Source organism: Peromyscus eremicus, chromosome 8b, assembly GCF_949786415.1.
Source record: "Peromyscus eremicus chromosome 8b, PerEre_H2_v1, whole genome shotgun sequence".
In the NCBI taxonomy this organism is placed as follows: Eukaryota; Metazoa; Chordata; class Mammalia; order Rodentia; family Cricetidae; genus Peromyscus; species Peromyscus eremicus.
Genome location: NC_081424.1, coordinates 38,309,697 through 38,328,150, shown reverse-complemented (window position 1 = coordinate 38,328,150; position 18,454 = coordinate 38,309,697). Strand labels below are relative to the sequence as shown.

At 43.9% G+C, this 18,454-nt stretch overlaps 1 long non-coding RNA gene across 1 annotated transcript; it reads left to right on the top strand.

Annotated features, from left to right (window-relative positions):
* The first annotated feature begins 992 nt into the window (after window positions 1-992).
* LOC131918896 (uncharacterized) lies at window positions 993-6,174 on the top strand. The gene is made up of 2 exons (XR_009381123.1): window positions 993-1,343; window positions 4,816-6,174. It is a non-coding gene; the product is annotated as an uncharacterized LOC131918896 (long non-coding RNA).
* The last annotated feature ends 12,280 nt before the right edge of the window (window positions 6,175-18,454 follow it).

The window sequence follows — 18,454 nt, the reverse complement described above, 5'->3', positions numbered from 1 at the left end:
ATCCATGTCAATGTCACAACAGTATCAAATATCTCAATCCATGTTTATGTCCTTCATTCTGAACTTCTAGGTTAAAAAGAAGGATTTCATAAAGAGGTCTATAAAGTCACTGGCTTCAAACTCTACCATGGGAACATTTGTGTTCTGCCTTTAAATGGATACATGTTATTTCTTCCCAGAGTGCTCGCTCACTTTTCTTTTTCTTTTTTTTGAGACAGGGTTTCTCTGTTTATTTTTGTACCTGTCCTGGATCTCGCTTTGTAAACCAGGCTGGCCTGGAATTCACAGAGATCTGCCTGGTTCTGCCTCCCAGGGGCTGGGATTAAAGGCGTGCCCGCTCACTTTTCTAAGGACCACAGCTAACCAGCTGCACTGCTGGTGTGCCTCCACGCCCCTTGTGATGGTAACAGGAGTCACTTTGTTTTGCTTTGTTTTTTAACATTTTATTTTTATTATTTTTTGAATTAATTTTTTATATACAATATTTTGATCATGTTCTTCCCTCCTCCAGTTTCTCCCAGATTTTTCCAACCTCCCTATCCACCTAACTTCATGTTCTCTCTTTCTCTCAAAAAACAAAAACAATAACAACAAAAGAAACAAAAAACACTACAAAAACAAACATCAACGCAAACAGGCAAAAGACCAACAAGAAAAAAAATGCCCAAACAAAACAAAGCAAAACAAAAGGTCCACAGAAATACCATTCAGGTCCTTTTATATTGGCTAACTACTGGGCATGGGGCCTGCCTGGAGTGTGGTTGATATACCCAGTGACAGTCCACTGGAGAAGACTGGTTTTCCCTTTGTTAGGGGGTGTCGGTTGCAGATAGACTCTTGGCTAAGGGTGGGACTCCATGTCCACTTCCCCCTCTCGGTTCTGACTTGACCCTGTTTAAGCTTTGTGTATGCTGCCACAGTCTCTATGACGTCATGCACACAGCAGTCCTGCTGCGTCTGGAGGACACTGTTTCCTAGGTGTCGACCACCACCTCCAGCTCTTAGAGTCCGTCCACCCCTTCTTCCACAGAGCTCCCTGAGCCTTGAGGGGAAGACTTTGATGAAGACATCCCGTAGGACTGAGTGCTCCAAAGTCTCTCATTCTCTGCACATTGTCCAGCTGTGAGCCTCTGTGTGAATTCCCATCTACTGCAAGACGAAACTTCTCTAGTAAGGGTTAAGCAAGGGACTAATGTATGGTTATAGCAGAGTGTCATTAGGAATCATTTTATTGCTGTGTTTCTTTAGCAGAATAAGAACACTAGGTTTTCCCCTAGGCCCACGACCTATCTACTCTCAGGTTCCTGGCCTCTTTAGCCAAGATTTGACCTCCATCTCACATGGTAAGACTTAAATACAATTTTTTTTGTTTTGGTTTTTTAAGACAGGGCTTCTCTGTGTAGTTCTGGCTGTCCTGGAACTCATGCTGTAGACCAGGCTGGCTTGGAACTCACAGAGATTCCCCTGCCTCTGCCTCCTGAGTGCTGGGATTAAAGGCGTGCACCACCAACACCCTGCTTAAATACAATTTTAAACCGTGGTTGGTTATTCCTATAGCCTTTATGCTGCTATTGTTCCAGTGTATCTTATAGGCAAATCTCTGTTTTACATCACAGGGTTTGTAGTTGGGTGATATTGATGATTGCCTTTCTCCTGGGGTAGTGTGCAGAGTATCTTCCAGTACCATGAATCTAATCAGTAAGGGTGAAGCTTCTAGTTAGGCACCAGCCTGACGTCTCTGTGTTCGGTGACATGAGTAAGTGTTGTCTTCAGCAACAGGGCCATCCCATCAGGTTGTAGAGAGTAACGAATAGCCTTGCCAGTAGCCTGTGATGCTTGAGGGGTTGCATGGGAACCCTTTGGTCAACGTCTCAACAGGATCCAGATTTTGCAATGGGTAAACAACTCTTGTTCCAGTCCTTGTACTTTACGAAGACTGAATCCACTTGACTTTGGAGTAAGCCCTAAGGAGCTCAGAAGTTCATTTTAGCAGTGTCTTCCATACTCCTAGGCCCTAGTCCCAATGATTGGTTGGAGGAATAGGATGAACACATTAACCTAATCTAGAGAAAGAGCACATATACAGCCTAAGAATTGTCAGGAAACCACAGAAAGTGATTCTTCCCTTGCAAAACATAAAAATACCCCTGAGCATGATGCAAACCACAGTGTGAAGCTTAGGATTAGACCTTGTGGCATTGTTTGAACACAATATTAAACTGCTTACAACTAGGTCTATTACTAGAAGGTTTCAATGAATCAAAAGGAACATCCAATACAAAGACAGAGTTTGATTTTTTTCAAGAAGGTGTTAGCATTAAAAAAGAAAATCCTAAATGATATTGTCTCTATCTTAGTCAATGCTCTATGGCTGTTGAAGAGACACCATAACAATGGAATCCCTTACAAAGGAAAGCATTTCATTGGAACTGGCTTACAGTGTCAGAGGTTTAGTCTGTTATCAGCATGGCAGGAAGCATGGTGGCACACAGGAAGACACGATGCTGAAGAAGGAGCTGAGCATCTGGATTCCACATCTGGATTCTAAAGCATGGTGGCATACAGGAAGACATGGTGCTGAAGAAGGAGCTGAGCATCTGGATTCCACATCTGGATTCTAAAGCATGGTGGCATACAGGAAGACATGGTGCTGAAAAAGGAGCTGAGCAACTGGATTCCACATCTGGATTCTAAAGCATGGTGGCACACAGGAAGACACGGTGCTGAAGAAGGAGCTGAGCATCTGGATTCCACATCTGGATTCTAAAGCATGGTGGCACACAGGAAGACATGGTGCTGAAGAAGGAGCTGAGCATCTGGATTCCACATCTAGATCCTACATCTGGATCCACAGGCAGCAGGAAAAGTGAGAGACATTGGGCCTAGCTTGGGCTTTTGAAACCTCAAAGCCTATCCACAGTGTCACACTTTCTCCAACAAGGTCACACCTACTCCAACAAGGACACACCTCCTAATCTTCCCCAAGTGGTGCCACTCCCCAGTAACTAAGCATTTAAACATATGAACCTAGGAGGGTCAAACTACCACGTTCTCCTTTATTCATGAAGAATCACATTCATCCAATTCAATAATTCTTACAACCACACTTTCAAAAGAAACACATTCATCTGAAAGGGAAAAAATACAACTTAAAATACTGACAACTATATTTATAGTTTATAAAGTATATACTTTCCTACTGGTTTTGTACTTATACTGACATGTACTAAACTTAAAGATTTAATATTTAAAAAGAAGATGAAAGATCTTGACTATAGTTAACAGGATCAATGAGTGTGAATTTGGGAACACAGTTGCCCAAAACAGAGATCACACAATTCAATTCCAGCCTACTTAGGCTGTTCTGAACTTTACAGAAATCCCTCTTCATTCTACAGCTCCAAGGAATCTTCTTGTTCAATAATTCAGTGTATGTATAAATATTTACAGCTAAATGCTGCTGTCCATTCAGTCACTTCTAGAGGGACAGGGACTTAAGAGACAATGTTTTCCCTTATAGCATCCTTTCAAAACTGTCCTAAAATCACTTGATTAGAAGAACATGTAGGAACAACCCAAGAGGCAAGCTTTGGTTGTCGTCAACCATTCCATCTCATTGGTACCTTAGTAACAGTCTCCTCAGATGGGGTTAGTGTGCAAGCAATCTTCGGCTGAGAAGCTAACACTAGTGTCTCCAGGTCACAAGTCTTCTCATCCTTTGAGAATAGAGGATAGGCCAGGCAGTGGTGGCGCACGCCTTTAATCCCAGCACTTGGGAGGCAGAGCCAGGCGGATCTCTGTGAGTTCAAGGCCAGCCTGGTTTACAGAGCGAGATCCAGGACAGGCACCAAAACTACACAGAGAAACCCTGTCTTGAACGCCCCCCCCCCACACACACACAGAAAAAAAAAAAGAGAGTAGAGGATGGATTTCAGATTCAAGCTCTGGTTCTTCAATTTAATATAGCGGAAGAAAATCCAAACACAACCTGACTAGGGAACCCTTTTTCTTTCTAGTCTATTGAAGTAACTTGATAAATGTCAATCATGTAGGTGTTCATTAAATAGGTTTCCCAGCTGTCTTTCCACATGCAGTACTTTGGTGTAGAAGTCAGTCTTTGAATTCTATTCCACTCCGTGTATACCATTCTGACAGAATTAAAATGGGCAACAGTGGCATTCCAATAGAATTTCCCTTATAGTGGTTTAGAAGTTGGATGTGGGTTGGGGATTTAGCTCAGTGGTAGAGTGCTTGCCTAGCAAATGCAAGGCTCTGGGTTCGAGCCTTAGCTCCAAAAAAAAAAAAAAAGAAGTTGGACGTATTTTAGCCCTTTCAACATGAGTGTGTAAAGCATACACAATAAAGGTATAGTTAAATTGAAATTGAAAGAATGGTATGTTGATTTTTTTTATACTAAAGCCAAAAGAATTATTGGAATGGAAAGTATTAAGGAGACCCACAAACCATGAAGCTATGGTTGAAGCTTTCCCCTAAAAACAGATGATCAGACTTTCCAACTAAATAGTGGGGTAACCTGAAATGAAATTCCACACTCTGCCTTGACACTGATGCTTAAAATTTGTTGCAGTTTATTCATTGCTTGATTAGCATTTTATCCATACTGCCATTGAAAACAATGGTTTTCCTTTATAGAGTAGTTCAACATTTTAATATACATAGAGCTAGGAGGGAGGGAGGGAGGGAGGGAGAGAGGGAGAGAGGGAGGGAAGGAGGGAGGGGAGAGGGGAGAGGGAGGGAAAGAATATTCTTTATCATATGATAAAGATGAATATCATTTATTCATTCTTTCAACAGCTGCACACTGAGTATCTGCCAGATACGAGGCACTGAAGTGTCAGCCCTGTTCCTAGACATGCAAGAGCAAGGCATCAAACCAGACACGAAAGCGTTAGAGAAGCAGGTCATTAAAGTGATGAGCACCAGGCGGAATTCAAACGCAGAACACGCGTGGGACACCCGGGAGATCGTTTAGATGAGGGTATCAGAGAGTTCAGTTCTGAGGATACAGCATCTGTCTCCATCTCCAAAGGAACAGTAAGTGTGCTGCATCGTGGAGGCCAGGACAGAACATTTCAAGCTGGGAGAAATGCGGTGTGAAGAGTCAAGAAAGCCTGCTGTATTGAGGAACTGAAAAAAATCTACCATGGCTGCAGCTTGGAGCGAGGGGAAGGCAGTTGAAGCCTGACACAGAAAGGAACATCTGCTTAAACTGCCAGGAAATTCAAATGCAGCCCAAAGTAGGGCAGAGAACAGGAGACATTGTGAAGAAGTTGTCCTCCGGCTTTCATCGTTAACTACTGAATTGAAGACTAATATACATGTATGCAGAACGGATCCTTAAAACCAACTGGCTGCTTGCTTCTAATCCATGCTGTTACCTCTCATTGGCTGGCCGTTGTTATTGAGCCCTGTACTGTGTTCGGGCTTTGTATGCAAGCATGAACAGGGTATCTACCATCTCGTCATTTCTGCAGTTTACATGTCTGGGCAAACAAGGCAAATACACAAGCATGATGGATCAGCCCTGGGACACGTAGGCTTTCCACAGCAGGGGCCACTCCACAGAGCAGAAACGGTGAACAGGGCCACCGCAGGGTGGACAAAGCCACAAGAAGATGAGACACAAGTCAAGGCTCTAGTAGCAAAGGAAACATTATCCTCACCCATAAAACATAAACCCAGGCTGGTCAGCTGGAGTAGGGGACTACTGTGGTAACACCACATCAGCACTGGGCAAAGAAAATTCCACCCTGGTTATCAACTGCCAAAAGCATTTGTTTTTCTTCTTCTCATGAAATGAAAGTATTACTGACTTCAGGAATCATGCAGCTTAGAGTTTGGGGAAGTCTTGTTTTGTTTCGCTTTGTTTTAAGAAAACAAACTATGCTTTAAGAAAATAATCTATGCTTTAAGAAAACAATTATGTTTTATAACTGCAAGGCAAAATATTTGATGAGTGAACATCCAATTATTTGGCTCTGGGTGTTTGCACATGGGAGAAACTGTGGTTGTAAGCATGTCTAGAACCAACACCCCTTGAATGAGGAAGTGAGTCTTGCTGTTAGTAAACTGTCTTCATCCCCAACCACAGAAGCAGATGTTGACAACAAATTTGATTTACAAAGTAAATATAAATTTTGCAGTCGGGCTCAACCTGTTGCTTTCTTAAAGGAAACACATTTTAGTTCCCATTGTGAAAACCTCAGTGCTTTTAAGAGCGTTAGGACCCCAACACAGTGTCTTAAAAGCAAATAGTAGGAATTCATTGTATCTTCTGGTTACAAAAACGTGTTCAGAATGAAAACGGCATGTGACTGACGGATGCCAGGTGTGTGCACAGTTCTCTTTTCCATGTGCCCTTTCATGTTCATGATAACATGACAACAGAAGACAATGAGCTCACTCCTGCAGAGGAACAGCCAATTCTCCACAGCCAAATAGAGATGACTAAAAACATAACGGATTAATTGAATCAATTCTTTAAAATGTTATTTTATCTACATGATAAAATGAGTGTTTTAGCCGGGCGTGGGTGGCGCACGCCTTTAATCCCAGCACTCGGGAGGCAGAGCCAGGCGGATCTTTGTGAGTTCGAGGCCAGCCTGGTCTACAGTGTGAGATCCAGGAAAGGCGCAAAGCTACACAGAGAAACCCTGTCTCGAAAAACCAAAAAAAAAAAAAAAAAAAAAAAAAAATGAGTGTTTTGCCTGCTTGTATGTATGTGCACAGAGCAGGTTTGAGAATTTCTTTATGGCGAGCCGTTGTACCTAAAGGTAGAGGAAGGCTAAGGTAATGTTTTTAGGAGTTGCTTGGGGGGAAAGGGGTTCTCCTTTCAATGACCTGGCTTGGGCACAGGAGTTCCTGTTACTATGATTTGCTTCATGGGAGAAAAAGAATGACAGATGGGAAGGCAGAAGGTCAGTGAGGCACCCCTCTGAGATGGCTCCTAAGGCCTTCCAAGGTCCTTCAGAGGTCAGTAAAGTATCTCTCTGAGATGGCTCCTAAAGCCTCCCAAGGTCCTTCAGTTCAAACTCTCATCATGCCAGAGCTCAGAGCCCCACACCTTCAGACATTGTTTCCTGAGAGATGGTTCGTCCCTATTATGGATATTCCAGAATTTTCTCTATGCCATCTGATCGAAGTAGTGTCAGCTGACTTTGGAAAATACTGGCATATTGAGTTTAATTTAGAGTTTTATTTTATTTTATGTGTTCATGTGTTTTGCCTGCATGTATCTCTGGGTACCACATGTATGCCTGGTGCCCACATAGGCTGGAAGAGGGCATCGGATACCTTGGAGCCAGAGTTACAGATGGTTATAAATTCCCATGTTAGGGCTGGGAATGAGCCCAGGTCTCCTGGAAGAGCATCCAGTGTTCTTTACTGCTGAGCCATCTTTCTAGCCCCTAGAATTTTTTTTTTTCCTTTCCGGAGCTGAGGACCGAATCCAGGGCAAGCGCTCTACCATTGAGCTAAATCCCCAACCCCTAGAATTTTCTTAAAGTAAGGTCCAATCTTAAAACAAAAATCCCTCCACATTAAAAATAAGGCAATTTAATAGAACTCTTAATTTCGTGAAACAATAATGCACAAAGCAAGGTATTTTATAAAATGTGGTTCCGAACTGGAACAAGAATGAAAAGTACCGATACATAGCTCAAGATGTTGGCTTCTGTCCATCATAAGGGAAGCGGAAGGAGCCTGCTACGACGATCTTTGCTCATGGGTTTCTGAGAACAAAGTTATACTCAAGTGTTAATACTGTGTGTGCACCATTTGGCACTAGGACATGGCAACCGAGGATGGGAATTTCACTTTATTTTAAATTAACATTTTTTGTTTGTTTGTTGAGACAGGGTCTCTCTGCGTCATCCTGGCTGTCCCAGAGCTTGCTTTGTAAATCAGGCTGGCTTTGAACTCACAGAGATCCTCTTGACTTTGCCTCTTGAGTGCTGGGATTTAAAGGTGTGTGCCACTATGAAGATTGGAATTTTAAATCAGTGTTTATGTCCCAGAGTTCTCTGCAATGTCAACGTGAGGTTCTATGGATTAGATAAACCATAATATAAATGAACTGGAACTAGTTTGCCTGAAGAAGACAATAGGGGAGATGACCTCCCTCCCCACCCCCTCCAACCTGCCCTGCTCACAGCTTTTGGAGTGTGTTTCAGCTTGCAAGACGTCCTGCAAAGCTTGACCACACCAGATAAATATGGCATGTGCACTGGCTACATCGTTCTGTGGACCCTTGCCCCATGGGAAATCAATGCTGGTCCAGTTTTTGAAAGAGGCTGAACCATTCAGAAGTTTAAGAGAAGGGGAGCTGACTCAAAAGGAAGCCCCGAGACAGACGATGGCCCTTGCAAACTGAACAGGAAACAGAAATTATGAGTCAGCAGCGGAAGTTGGTTAAGTGAGCCCCCGGAGGGAAAATGAGCGGATGTGCATAGATGCCGAGCTGTGCCCCACGGTGCTGAGCGGCCCTCCTCCTCATGCCAGCCCACACCCCCATGTGTCCTTACTGCCGTCTAAGTCAATGAAGAGATGGACACTTGCCTTGGCGTCGTGGTAACACACTTTCTGGTGCTCCCGGTAAACCAGCTAGCCTTAACCACACACTGGTCCGTCGCTGCTCACCCTCATCTTGTGCTGTCTCATCAGCATCAGAGAATGACTTCCTGTGGGTTTAAGACAGGACGTTCCTGGGCGCTGGCCCCCAAATGGAGCTTCTTATTGAGAAGACAGCTGAAATTCTTGCTGGTCTCTCACAGAAGTCTTGATTCAGCAGCTTGAAAATGCAAAGTCCAGAAGAAACACACCAGTGGTTCTCAACCTGTGGGTCGCGACCTCCACGGGGGTCACGTATCAGATATCCGGCATCTTAGATATTTACATTGCGATTCATAACAGTAGCCACATTACAGCAGTGAAGTAGCAACAAAAGTAATTTTATGGTTGGGGGGGCGGGTCACCACAACATGAACTATAGTAAAGGGTCACAGCATTAGGAAGGTTGAAAACCACTGAAATTTCAGATGAAAGAAATCAAAGGGACATTAAAAGGTAATTATCGCGGGGAACACTGTCTTGGGACTGTCACTACTCAATCAGCAGCTATTTCTGGAAGATTCAACGGAGGGAAAAGAACAAAGGAGGAAGGTAACCCTGACAGAAACGGCTGTCCTGACGGAACACACTGACTAGAGAAAACCGAACAAACAAAGCGATTGAGTAAAATGTGCAGTGATTTTTTTTTTTTTTTCCCCTAAAGAGCAAAATCAAACAACCGGGACACAAAGCTGGGCTGGAGGAAAGGACGTGGGAGCTGTTAAGGGAGTGGCCAGGGGAGCTGCTGCTATGGTAACTTTAATATCAGCAGCCAAGAGAAGGGCACTCTCCCAAGAGGAACTCGAGAGGAAGAACTTTCGAGACGGAGCAAACAGAAAGTGAAAAAGCCCACGCAGGGTGTTGCCGGCCATGCTCGAAAGTGCAATACGGTTGCCGTGGAGACAGCTAGAAGGCGGAGTCGAGCCAGGTCACAGGTCAGGTTATAGGTCACTGTGCAGGCTCTGGCGTTTACCTGGAGTCCACAGGAAGCCACTTATGATCCACACGCTAAGAAGATCACACGGAATGATATGTTGAAGGTAGATGGGAAGAGAAAGAATAGAAGTTGATGCATTCAGAGATTTTAATAATTCTGGGAGAGATGATGGTATCGGACCAGGGTGGTATAGTCTCGAACATGGCAAGTGGTTGAATTCCACACCAGTATTAAAGACAAAACAAGAAAAGACTTCGTCTCAGAGGTGGTCTTAGAAAGGAAAAGGAGAATTGGACATGACTCCCTATTGTTTGCGACAAGGTCTCTCTACATAGGCCTGGCTATCTTGCAACTTGCTATGTAAATCAGGCTGGCCTGGAAGAAATCTGCCTGCCTCTGCTTCCCCGAGTGCAGGAATGAAAGACATGTGCCACCATGTCTGGCTAGAATTCCTTTTTTCAAAAGTGGGGAAGATTAACGGGAAAGATGAAGGGATATGTTTTGGACAGTTAAAGTTTTATATGCCGAAGCAGAAAGGTCATTCATTAGTTGGATTATGAATCTAAAGTTGAATGAATAGTCTGGACTAAAGACGTCAATATAAAAGTCTGCAACATATAAACAGAGTCCAGATAGTTTAAAAGAAATCCGTTTTTGTCCAAGCGGACAGCTGTAATGTGACAATGTAGCCGGGATGCCTTATAAACAATGGAACTACATCTTGAAGGTCTAGAGGGTAGATCCTGTGCCTGGTGAGGGCCTGTTTCTTCACTCTGTGACCACGCCTTCTCAGCCTTCTCTGCTGTTAGCAGATGTCAGACAGCTCTCTGGGCCTCCTTCACATGGGCACTGATCTCCTGGGAGGGCACCGCCCTCATGACCCAGCTGCCTCCAGAAAGGCCAACTTCCAGTGCTCCCGCTGTGACGGGCATTTTTAGGGTAATGAAGAGAATATAGAAACACTCAGCTCATAGGAGGGTCAACAACTTCCACACTTAGCATCTTGTATCAATTAAGACATAATCCAGGCTGCGAGAGGGGGCACACTCCTTTAACCCCAGCACTCAGGAGGCAGAGGCAGGCAGATCTCCGTGAGTCGAAGGACAGCCTGGTCTCTTTAGAGACCAGTCAGGGATACATGGTGATATTCTGTCTCAAAAACAAAATAAAAGATCCAACCCATCAGTCTCGGTGAAAAATGCAAATAACATTGTGCATAGAAGACAGAGGATCACACCTCTGCCAATCCATGGTGGTGCGGGTGACAGCCAGCTGATGAAGGCCTGTCACAGATTTGTCTTCTGAAAATGAGAACAATGCTGTCTTAGTGACCACAACATTTTAGGAAAGGAAAGCAGAGTTCACGGGCTACAGTTTCGCCTTTTCGCTTTTTCCTGTGACTGAGGTCGGCATAACCGTGAAGTAATAGTTTCGTTCGTTGTGGAAATATTCTTTGTAGTTCCAGAAATGGTTGAAAAGCAAAAACCTTAGTGAAGAGCGAGTTAGTGCTGAAAACCGGTGATAATTAAGAAGGCTGTGTAAACCCGGGAACTTACAAATTAGGACATGTGTTGTACAGTATTTCAGAGGACACGGGGCCTTAGTCAGCAGCTGAAAGATGTTGCTTAGGCAACTTGTGTTGTCGTTTTGTTTTTGAGACAGGATCTCTCTATGTAGCCCTGGATGTCCTGGAACTCATTATATAGACCAGGCTAGCCTTGAACTCACAAATATCTGCCTGCCTCTGTCTCCTGAGCGCTGGGATTAAAGGTGTGCACTTGTTCAAACAACTTTCTATCTTAAACAGAAGGAGGTTAGTACTTACTAGGCACTACTGTGTAGTTAAAGAGTTAACAATTTAATACCACGTGTTCTAGTCATGCAAATTTAAAACAAAAGACACAAAAAACTATATTCAATAATTACTATAAATTATAAGATATTTCAAGTGTATGGCCGTAAGGAAACTATTTTTATGTACCTTGGTGCTTTGCCTGCTTGTATGTCTGAGTGAGGGCATCAGGTCCCCTGGAACTGGAGTCACAGATAGCTATGAACTGCCAAGTGGGCGCTGGGAATTGAACCTGGGTCCTCTGGAAGAGCAGCCAGTGCTCCTAACACCCAAGCTGTCCCTTTAGCCCCCAGGAAACTATTTATAAAGCAATATATTTAAAAATGATAATATTTTGACTTTTTAAAAATTTTAGTATGCTATACATTGCTTAGCCTCTCTAAATCTGTCATATCATTCCCTGTTACGATTCCTAGCCCAATGCCTTAAGTAGACTTCAAACTCATGAGTTAATGTAAAATACTCATTCCTGAAGCTTTGTCTACATGTTATACCTTTCAAAAGGGAGAAAGACATCCTAATAAACCCCAAGCAAAGTTTACTTTCCTAAACTTAAAAAAGTTAACTACTATTTGTGAATTCATCATTTTAGCTATGAATCTACATAAATTAGTATTTGCGTATATCAACATCCATGGGTTTTAATGCGGTTTCACTAGCAACCAATACACTCAATTGGTTTACCTGAAAAAGTCATAATCTTTCCTTGACTTTCGAAGGCTATTTTTGACTGCTTACAGAATTCTAAGTTGGCAAGCATTTTCTTACACCATCCCAAAAGTGTTTTCCCCACCCCTTTGTGAATAATGCATGGTAATAATTGATGTTTTGTTATGTTTTTGTCTTTGTTTTAAACAGTTTGGCTTCAGTGTGCAGATGTGTTAGGGTTTTATAGAAATAGTGAATCTTTGGCTCAGTGGTTTATATCACTTTCAGAAACTTCGTAGGCAGCACCTTTTCAGCTGTACTTACCTCCCTTCTCTCCTCCATCCGTTTTTGGGGCTCTCGTTACCACATATACAAGAACTTTGCATCACTTTTTGTATGTCTCTTGTTCACTCATATTTTCCATCAGACTGTCCGGACAGCAGCAATAAGCACAGCTACTGTCTGTCCGGTTATTGAGATCATTTGATGAAACCTTAGTTTCCCTTTGTATTTTCAGTCATAATTTCCAAAGGACTGTTTTATATGTTTCAGATTTATAAAATCTAGTTTCTTTAATCTGTCGGTCACGATCACTTTCGAGCCCTGTCTGGGGACTCTAATGTACAGATTACCTATTATATTTCTATTGCTTTTGCCATTTTCCTGTTTCCTGGGGTGCCTGGTAATTTTTCATTTGACATCAGTTACCGTGTATGATAAATTATAAGGGCTTTGAATGACATCACCCTTAGAAAGGAATTTTCGCCATTGAAAGGTAAGAGAAGTTACAAGCTGTCTTGACCCAGTCAGGGGTTAATCAGATGATCGCAATCCACAAGGTTCTCAGAATGCTGAAACCAGTTTTCAAATCTTTCAAACACTGCGAAACTACTGGAAGCTGTTTTTGTTTTCCTACCTCCTAGCTTCCACTTTCTGCTTTCATTGCTTATATTTTCACACTCTCAGCTGAAAAATCACCCCAAGGGACAGAGCTGGAGACTCATCTTGTTTCTCTGTACTAAATCCATGTTCCTGAAGCCCTACCTCACAGTAATATCGAAATCCAGTGTTTATCTGCTCAACTTCAACTTTAGGGACCTCACGAAAGTCTAACCAATTGGTTCTCAACCCATGGGTCGCAACCCTTTGGGTCAAATGACCCTTTCATAGAGGTTGCCTAAGACCATTAGAAAACAGAGAGGGGCGCTGGAGAGATGGCTCAGAGGTTAAGAGCACCGACTGCTCTTCCAGAGGTCCTGAGTTCAATTCCCAGCACCCACATGGTGGCTCACAACCATCTGTAATGAGATCTGGCACCCTCTTCTGTATACATAATAAATAAATAAATCTTAAAAAAAAAGAAAACAGAGAGATTTACATTACAATTCATAACAGTAGCAAAATTACAGTTATGAAGTGGTAACAAAATTAATTTTATGATTGGGAGTCACCACACTATGAGGAACGGTATTAAGGGGTCGCAGCGTTGGGAAGGTGGGCTAACCCTTCCCCACTGCTTTCCTCTCACTCTGTAATGTGCACGTTAGAGATCTGGGTGTCAGACCCCACGGTGAGGAAGACTGGCTACATCAGTACAGATGTCTGGCTTCCAGAATTGGCCCTATTGATCCTATATTAATCTATAGCAATCTCAGCTGTTCTCCAAAGCCTCCAAAAGTCATTCTTTAAAATAGACGCTGAGTTGGGGCCAGTGACATGGCTCGGTGGGTAAAACACTGGCTTCCAAGGATGATGAGCTGAGTCTGCTCCCTGGAAGCCACACAGTAGAAGGAGAGAATCAAGTCCTCCACTTGTCCATTGACCTCCACATGTGTGCCACAGCACTCAGACACACACACACACACACACACACACACACACACACACACACAGACAACTTGCTAAGTTCTTTTTGTTGTTTGTGTGTATATGGTTTTAAGGTTGACCAGCCTGCATTGGACAACCAATAAGAGAGCTCGTCCCTGGAAGAGCAGAATTCTCTTTCTCCTAGCAATCAATAGTTGCCTGTAGTTGTATGTCTAGGGGTGGGACCCTGTGAAATCCCTCCCTTCCACAGAGGCATGTTCACTGATACTGCTGTTGCTCCAGTCTTGATCATGCAGCCATTTCTATGAGTAGAAACGATAGTTTCACAACAGACTTCCTGGGATTCTGGTTCTCACAATCTTCCCGACTCCTCTTCCCTAATATTCCTGGGCCATAGGTTCAGGAACTGTGATGAAGATACATCTTTTGTGGCTGGGCTCCCCATGATCCATTGATCTCTGCACTGTGTCCAGTTGTGGTTTTCTGTGATGGTCTCCGTTTGCTGTAAAGGGAAGCTTCTGTGATGAGGGACGGTAGTTACACTTATCTGTGGGTTTAAGGTTAAGATTTAGAATGTAGTCGTGACTTACGCTGGTCTGGCAATCAAAGTGGCGGTACTAGATTCTTTTCTAAGATCCATGGCCTAACCTAGCCCTGGAAAGGTTTCCAGAACCCAGCATGATTTCCCTCTCATTGAGTGACTTTTCACACCTCTGTCTTAGTTCAAAGTCTCTTCTGTGATTCATCAATCTCTTAACTGTAATCCGCTGTAAAATCAAAATAGAAAAAAAAAGATTGCATACTTCAAACATATAATGGCACAGGGTGTACATCAACATTCTAAAACTCAGGGAAGGGAGAATAGTGAGGAAATACTGGACAAAAATAAGCTCATGGGGGCCGATTACTACCACAGCCTCTATGCGTATCTTGCCATGCTGTTAATTGTCATGGTTCACAGGTGCTGGAGCTGGTGGGACAGTTTAAGTGCTTCCCTCCCTTGGCAGTTTGCATAGTATTTTCTGGACTACAGATGCTAGACCACAGAAAAGAGACTTTCAGGTCAGATCCAACTCCAGTCATCTGAACTATGTGCCCTAAGTGTGTGGTGTCTTCAGTAATGGGGACCACCGTCAATCTCTGAGAGGCAACCAAGGGCTACACTGATAATCTATATTGTTTTGGGAGTCACTTGGATTACGCTGGTCAACCATTTGTAAGGAGGTTTCTCATGTCTGGTACTGAGTTTTGTAAGTCTAATGGCTCTTGTGGTGGCTTCTTTATATAGAAATGTATTCTTCATAGGAAAGTGTGCTTCTTATTCACGGAATTTATCTTGATTTTATATTGTGACCTCATCAGAACAATGACATACAATAGGGTAGTGTCAATTATCTTGAATTATTCAGAATGGGGGACTGGAGAGATGGTTCAGCGGTTAAGAGCACTGACTGCTCTTCCAGAGGACCTGAGTTCAATTCCCAGCACCCACATGACAGCTCACAACTGTCTGTAACTCCAGGATCCAACACCCTCACACAGACATATATGCAGGGAAAACACTAATGCACACAATTTTTTTTTTTTAAAAAAGAATTATTCAGAATGGATGGGTAGGTAAATAGACAGGGAGACAGACATATTTTTAGAAGGGGTTTGCTATGTAACCTAGGCTGGCCTTAACTCCTGGTTTTAAGTAATCCTCCTGCCTTAGGTCCTTGAATAATTGGGCATACAGGTCCACACCATCTCAACCAGCTTGGATTCTTCCTTTAACTTATAACATGGGTTACAAACTATATGGTTGCCGACTTGAGAAATTCATGTGCTAGAACCTGAGATTTAATGAGACCAGGAGGGTGGAGTTGCCTTTATATAAGACAAAGAGGCCTGGAGTTCACTTTTGATGAAAAAAAAAAAGTAAAAAGGAAAGTAAAGGAAAGGACATGGCTGCTCTTTGGGATGGTGGAGGAGAAAGTTTACTGTAGATAAAAGGGAGAGACATCTGGGAGAGTCCAGCGTGAGCATGACCCTGAACTGGGCCACATGGGAAGAGGGGTGGGGAGAGGGGAACAAGGTGCAGCAGCCAGGAGGGCAAAGGTACAAAAGGGGAGGGTGACCAAAATGTCTGGATTATGTAGGGAGGAGCCTTTGGGGGAAGGGCAGCCCAGCCCCTAGGCTGGAGAGTTCAGGGTAGAGGGCAGTGGGTGGGGGTAGGTGGATATGCCACTAATACCTTGTAACAGGTAGGGACTGAAGGATGCTGGTAGAATCTGGAGGCCAGGTCTACTTTGATATGTTAAATAGGCACCTCAGCCGGTTTTCCCCTAGGTTTGAAACTTTCTCTGACATGTGAGAACCCGAGAAAAGGAGTCATCCATAAAGCACAAAGGCGGCTTTCACCAAGAGACTGGCATACTGGCCTCACCGTCTTAGGCCCCCTAGCCCCAAGAAGTGTGATAAATAAATGTGTGTTGTTTAAGCCAAGGTTTGCGGCACAGCTACAGTCCACCCCTGGGGTGGGGGTGGGGGCCTCTCACGGGTGTTTCCTTCCTCATATGAACCAAAGGCTCTTTCTGAAGGTCTTTCTTTCTGTCTTCTCCAGTCAGTGCACCTCGCGTGAAAACAAAACCAGCAACAGCAGAGTATGTGGAGCCCAATACAGGCAGCTTTGCAAGGGCCTGGAAGAGGCTGAGCAATGGCGTGACCATGTACACACACACACACACACACACACACACACACACACACACACAATCACAAGGCAAAGCCTCTATAATACGGCCTGGGCTCAAGGCAGTGTTCCCGCTTGTATCATCCGATACAGTATTCTACCTTTTCCTGCAAGCAGGTCCTGCCACAGATTCTAGATTTACATTTGTCTAACTAATTGTCCATTCAAGAGGTTTTATGAACAATAAAAGAATGGTAAGCAGAGGCTATCATGGCAAGCAGGATTGTTGGCCACGTTTTGACATTTCTCTATCTTCCCATGACTGAGATTTCAAAGATCATTAAAATCTTTTACTTACCGAAATTCAAAATTGAGTCAGTCAGCATTCCTGATAGGTCTCAAACATATCAAAGTAGACCTGGCCTCCAGGTTCTCCCAGCATCCCTCAGTCCCCGCTGTTACAGGGTAAAGCTGGCACACCCTGCCCCCTACCCTAAACTTCTCCAGCCTAGGGGCTGGGCTTCCCTATATAATTCCTCCAGCTGTCCTTCCCTATATAATCCAGCCATTTTGGTTATCTGGGCCTTTTTTCTTTTTTTTTTTCCTGCTTTCCCTCTTGGTCTCCTGGCTCTTCCCTCCCCCCTCTCCTCACGTGGGCCAGCTCAGGATCATGTTCACTCTTGACTCTCTCAGATGTCCCTATCTCTGGCTATGCTCTTCCTTTTATCTACAATTACCTTTCTTCCCCACCATACCTGAGAGCAGTTACATCCTTCTTTTTCTTTTTTCCCATTCAGCTGGTGACATGAAACGCAGCAAAGAGTTAGCAGGCTGGCCAGCTCCTCCACAGGCTGGAGAGCTTGCAAGTTTACTTCAACTCCAGAATAATTGATGACTATTTCTTCAGTCATGATACATTAGTACTTACACACAGATATAAAAGGGTTCAACAACTGTGTGGCATGAAAATAGAATAACAGTTTATGGTCAATAACAATAGTATTGGAGGTTATCAGCAAAGACACATGTCCTTTTCAATAATTAAAATAAGGGGATCTTGGAGCTCAATGACAATCCAACCAGACTGATAGAAGGCAAACTTCCAGTTGAGTGAGAGACCCTGTCTTAGGGAGATAGCAATGGAGGAAGTTAAGCAACATCTTGCTTTGTCCTTTACACACACACACACACACACACACACACACATCACAGGTGGTTGAGTGTTCCTACATCTTCGTAACTGGAAAGAGAGGTGGACTGTCTAGGCTCACACTCCCAGAACTTACTCCAGACAAAATGACTCACAGGAGAAGAGATTTGTATTTAGAGTAGACAGCTTCTGTTTTGAGAGGTATGGAAGTCAAGAACCCAATCACTTCCCTCCAGACAGCTCTGGGCATGGAGGAAACAACTGAATGAAGATGCTTCAGCCCAAGAGCCTTGCGTACGCTGTGCGATGTTAAAGAACGCTGTGCAGTGTTAAGGACTGCTCTGTGAAAAGCAGGGTGTTTCTAATGAAGGGTGTCCTTACTCTAAGGAAGCTGTCGTTTCTCCAGGCCTGGGTAGGGCAGGAAAGTGGAAGGCCTGGAGCCAAGGACAGGAGTGCCAGGGACCCATTTTCTTGTCTTCTGCCTGAGCCACCCTGAAGATGGCAGCATCACAGGTGGATCCAAGCTCTCCAAGGCTAATCAGAGGTCATTGGAGGTCTTCCCAGTCAAAGGACGCAGGGGACAACAAAGTAACAGAAAATATTCTCTGGCTAGTAGATTTGTAAAAATTCCTGTTTTGAGCTGGGCGGTGGCGGCGGCGGCGGCGGCGGCAGCGGCGGCGGCGGCGGTGGCGGCAGCAGCGCACGCCTTTGATCCCAGCACTCGGGAGGCAGAGGCAG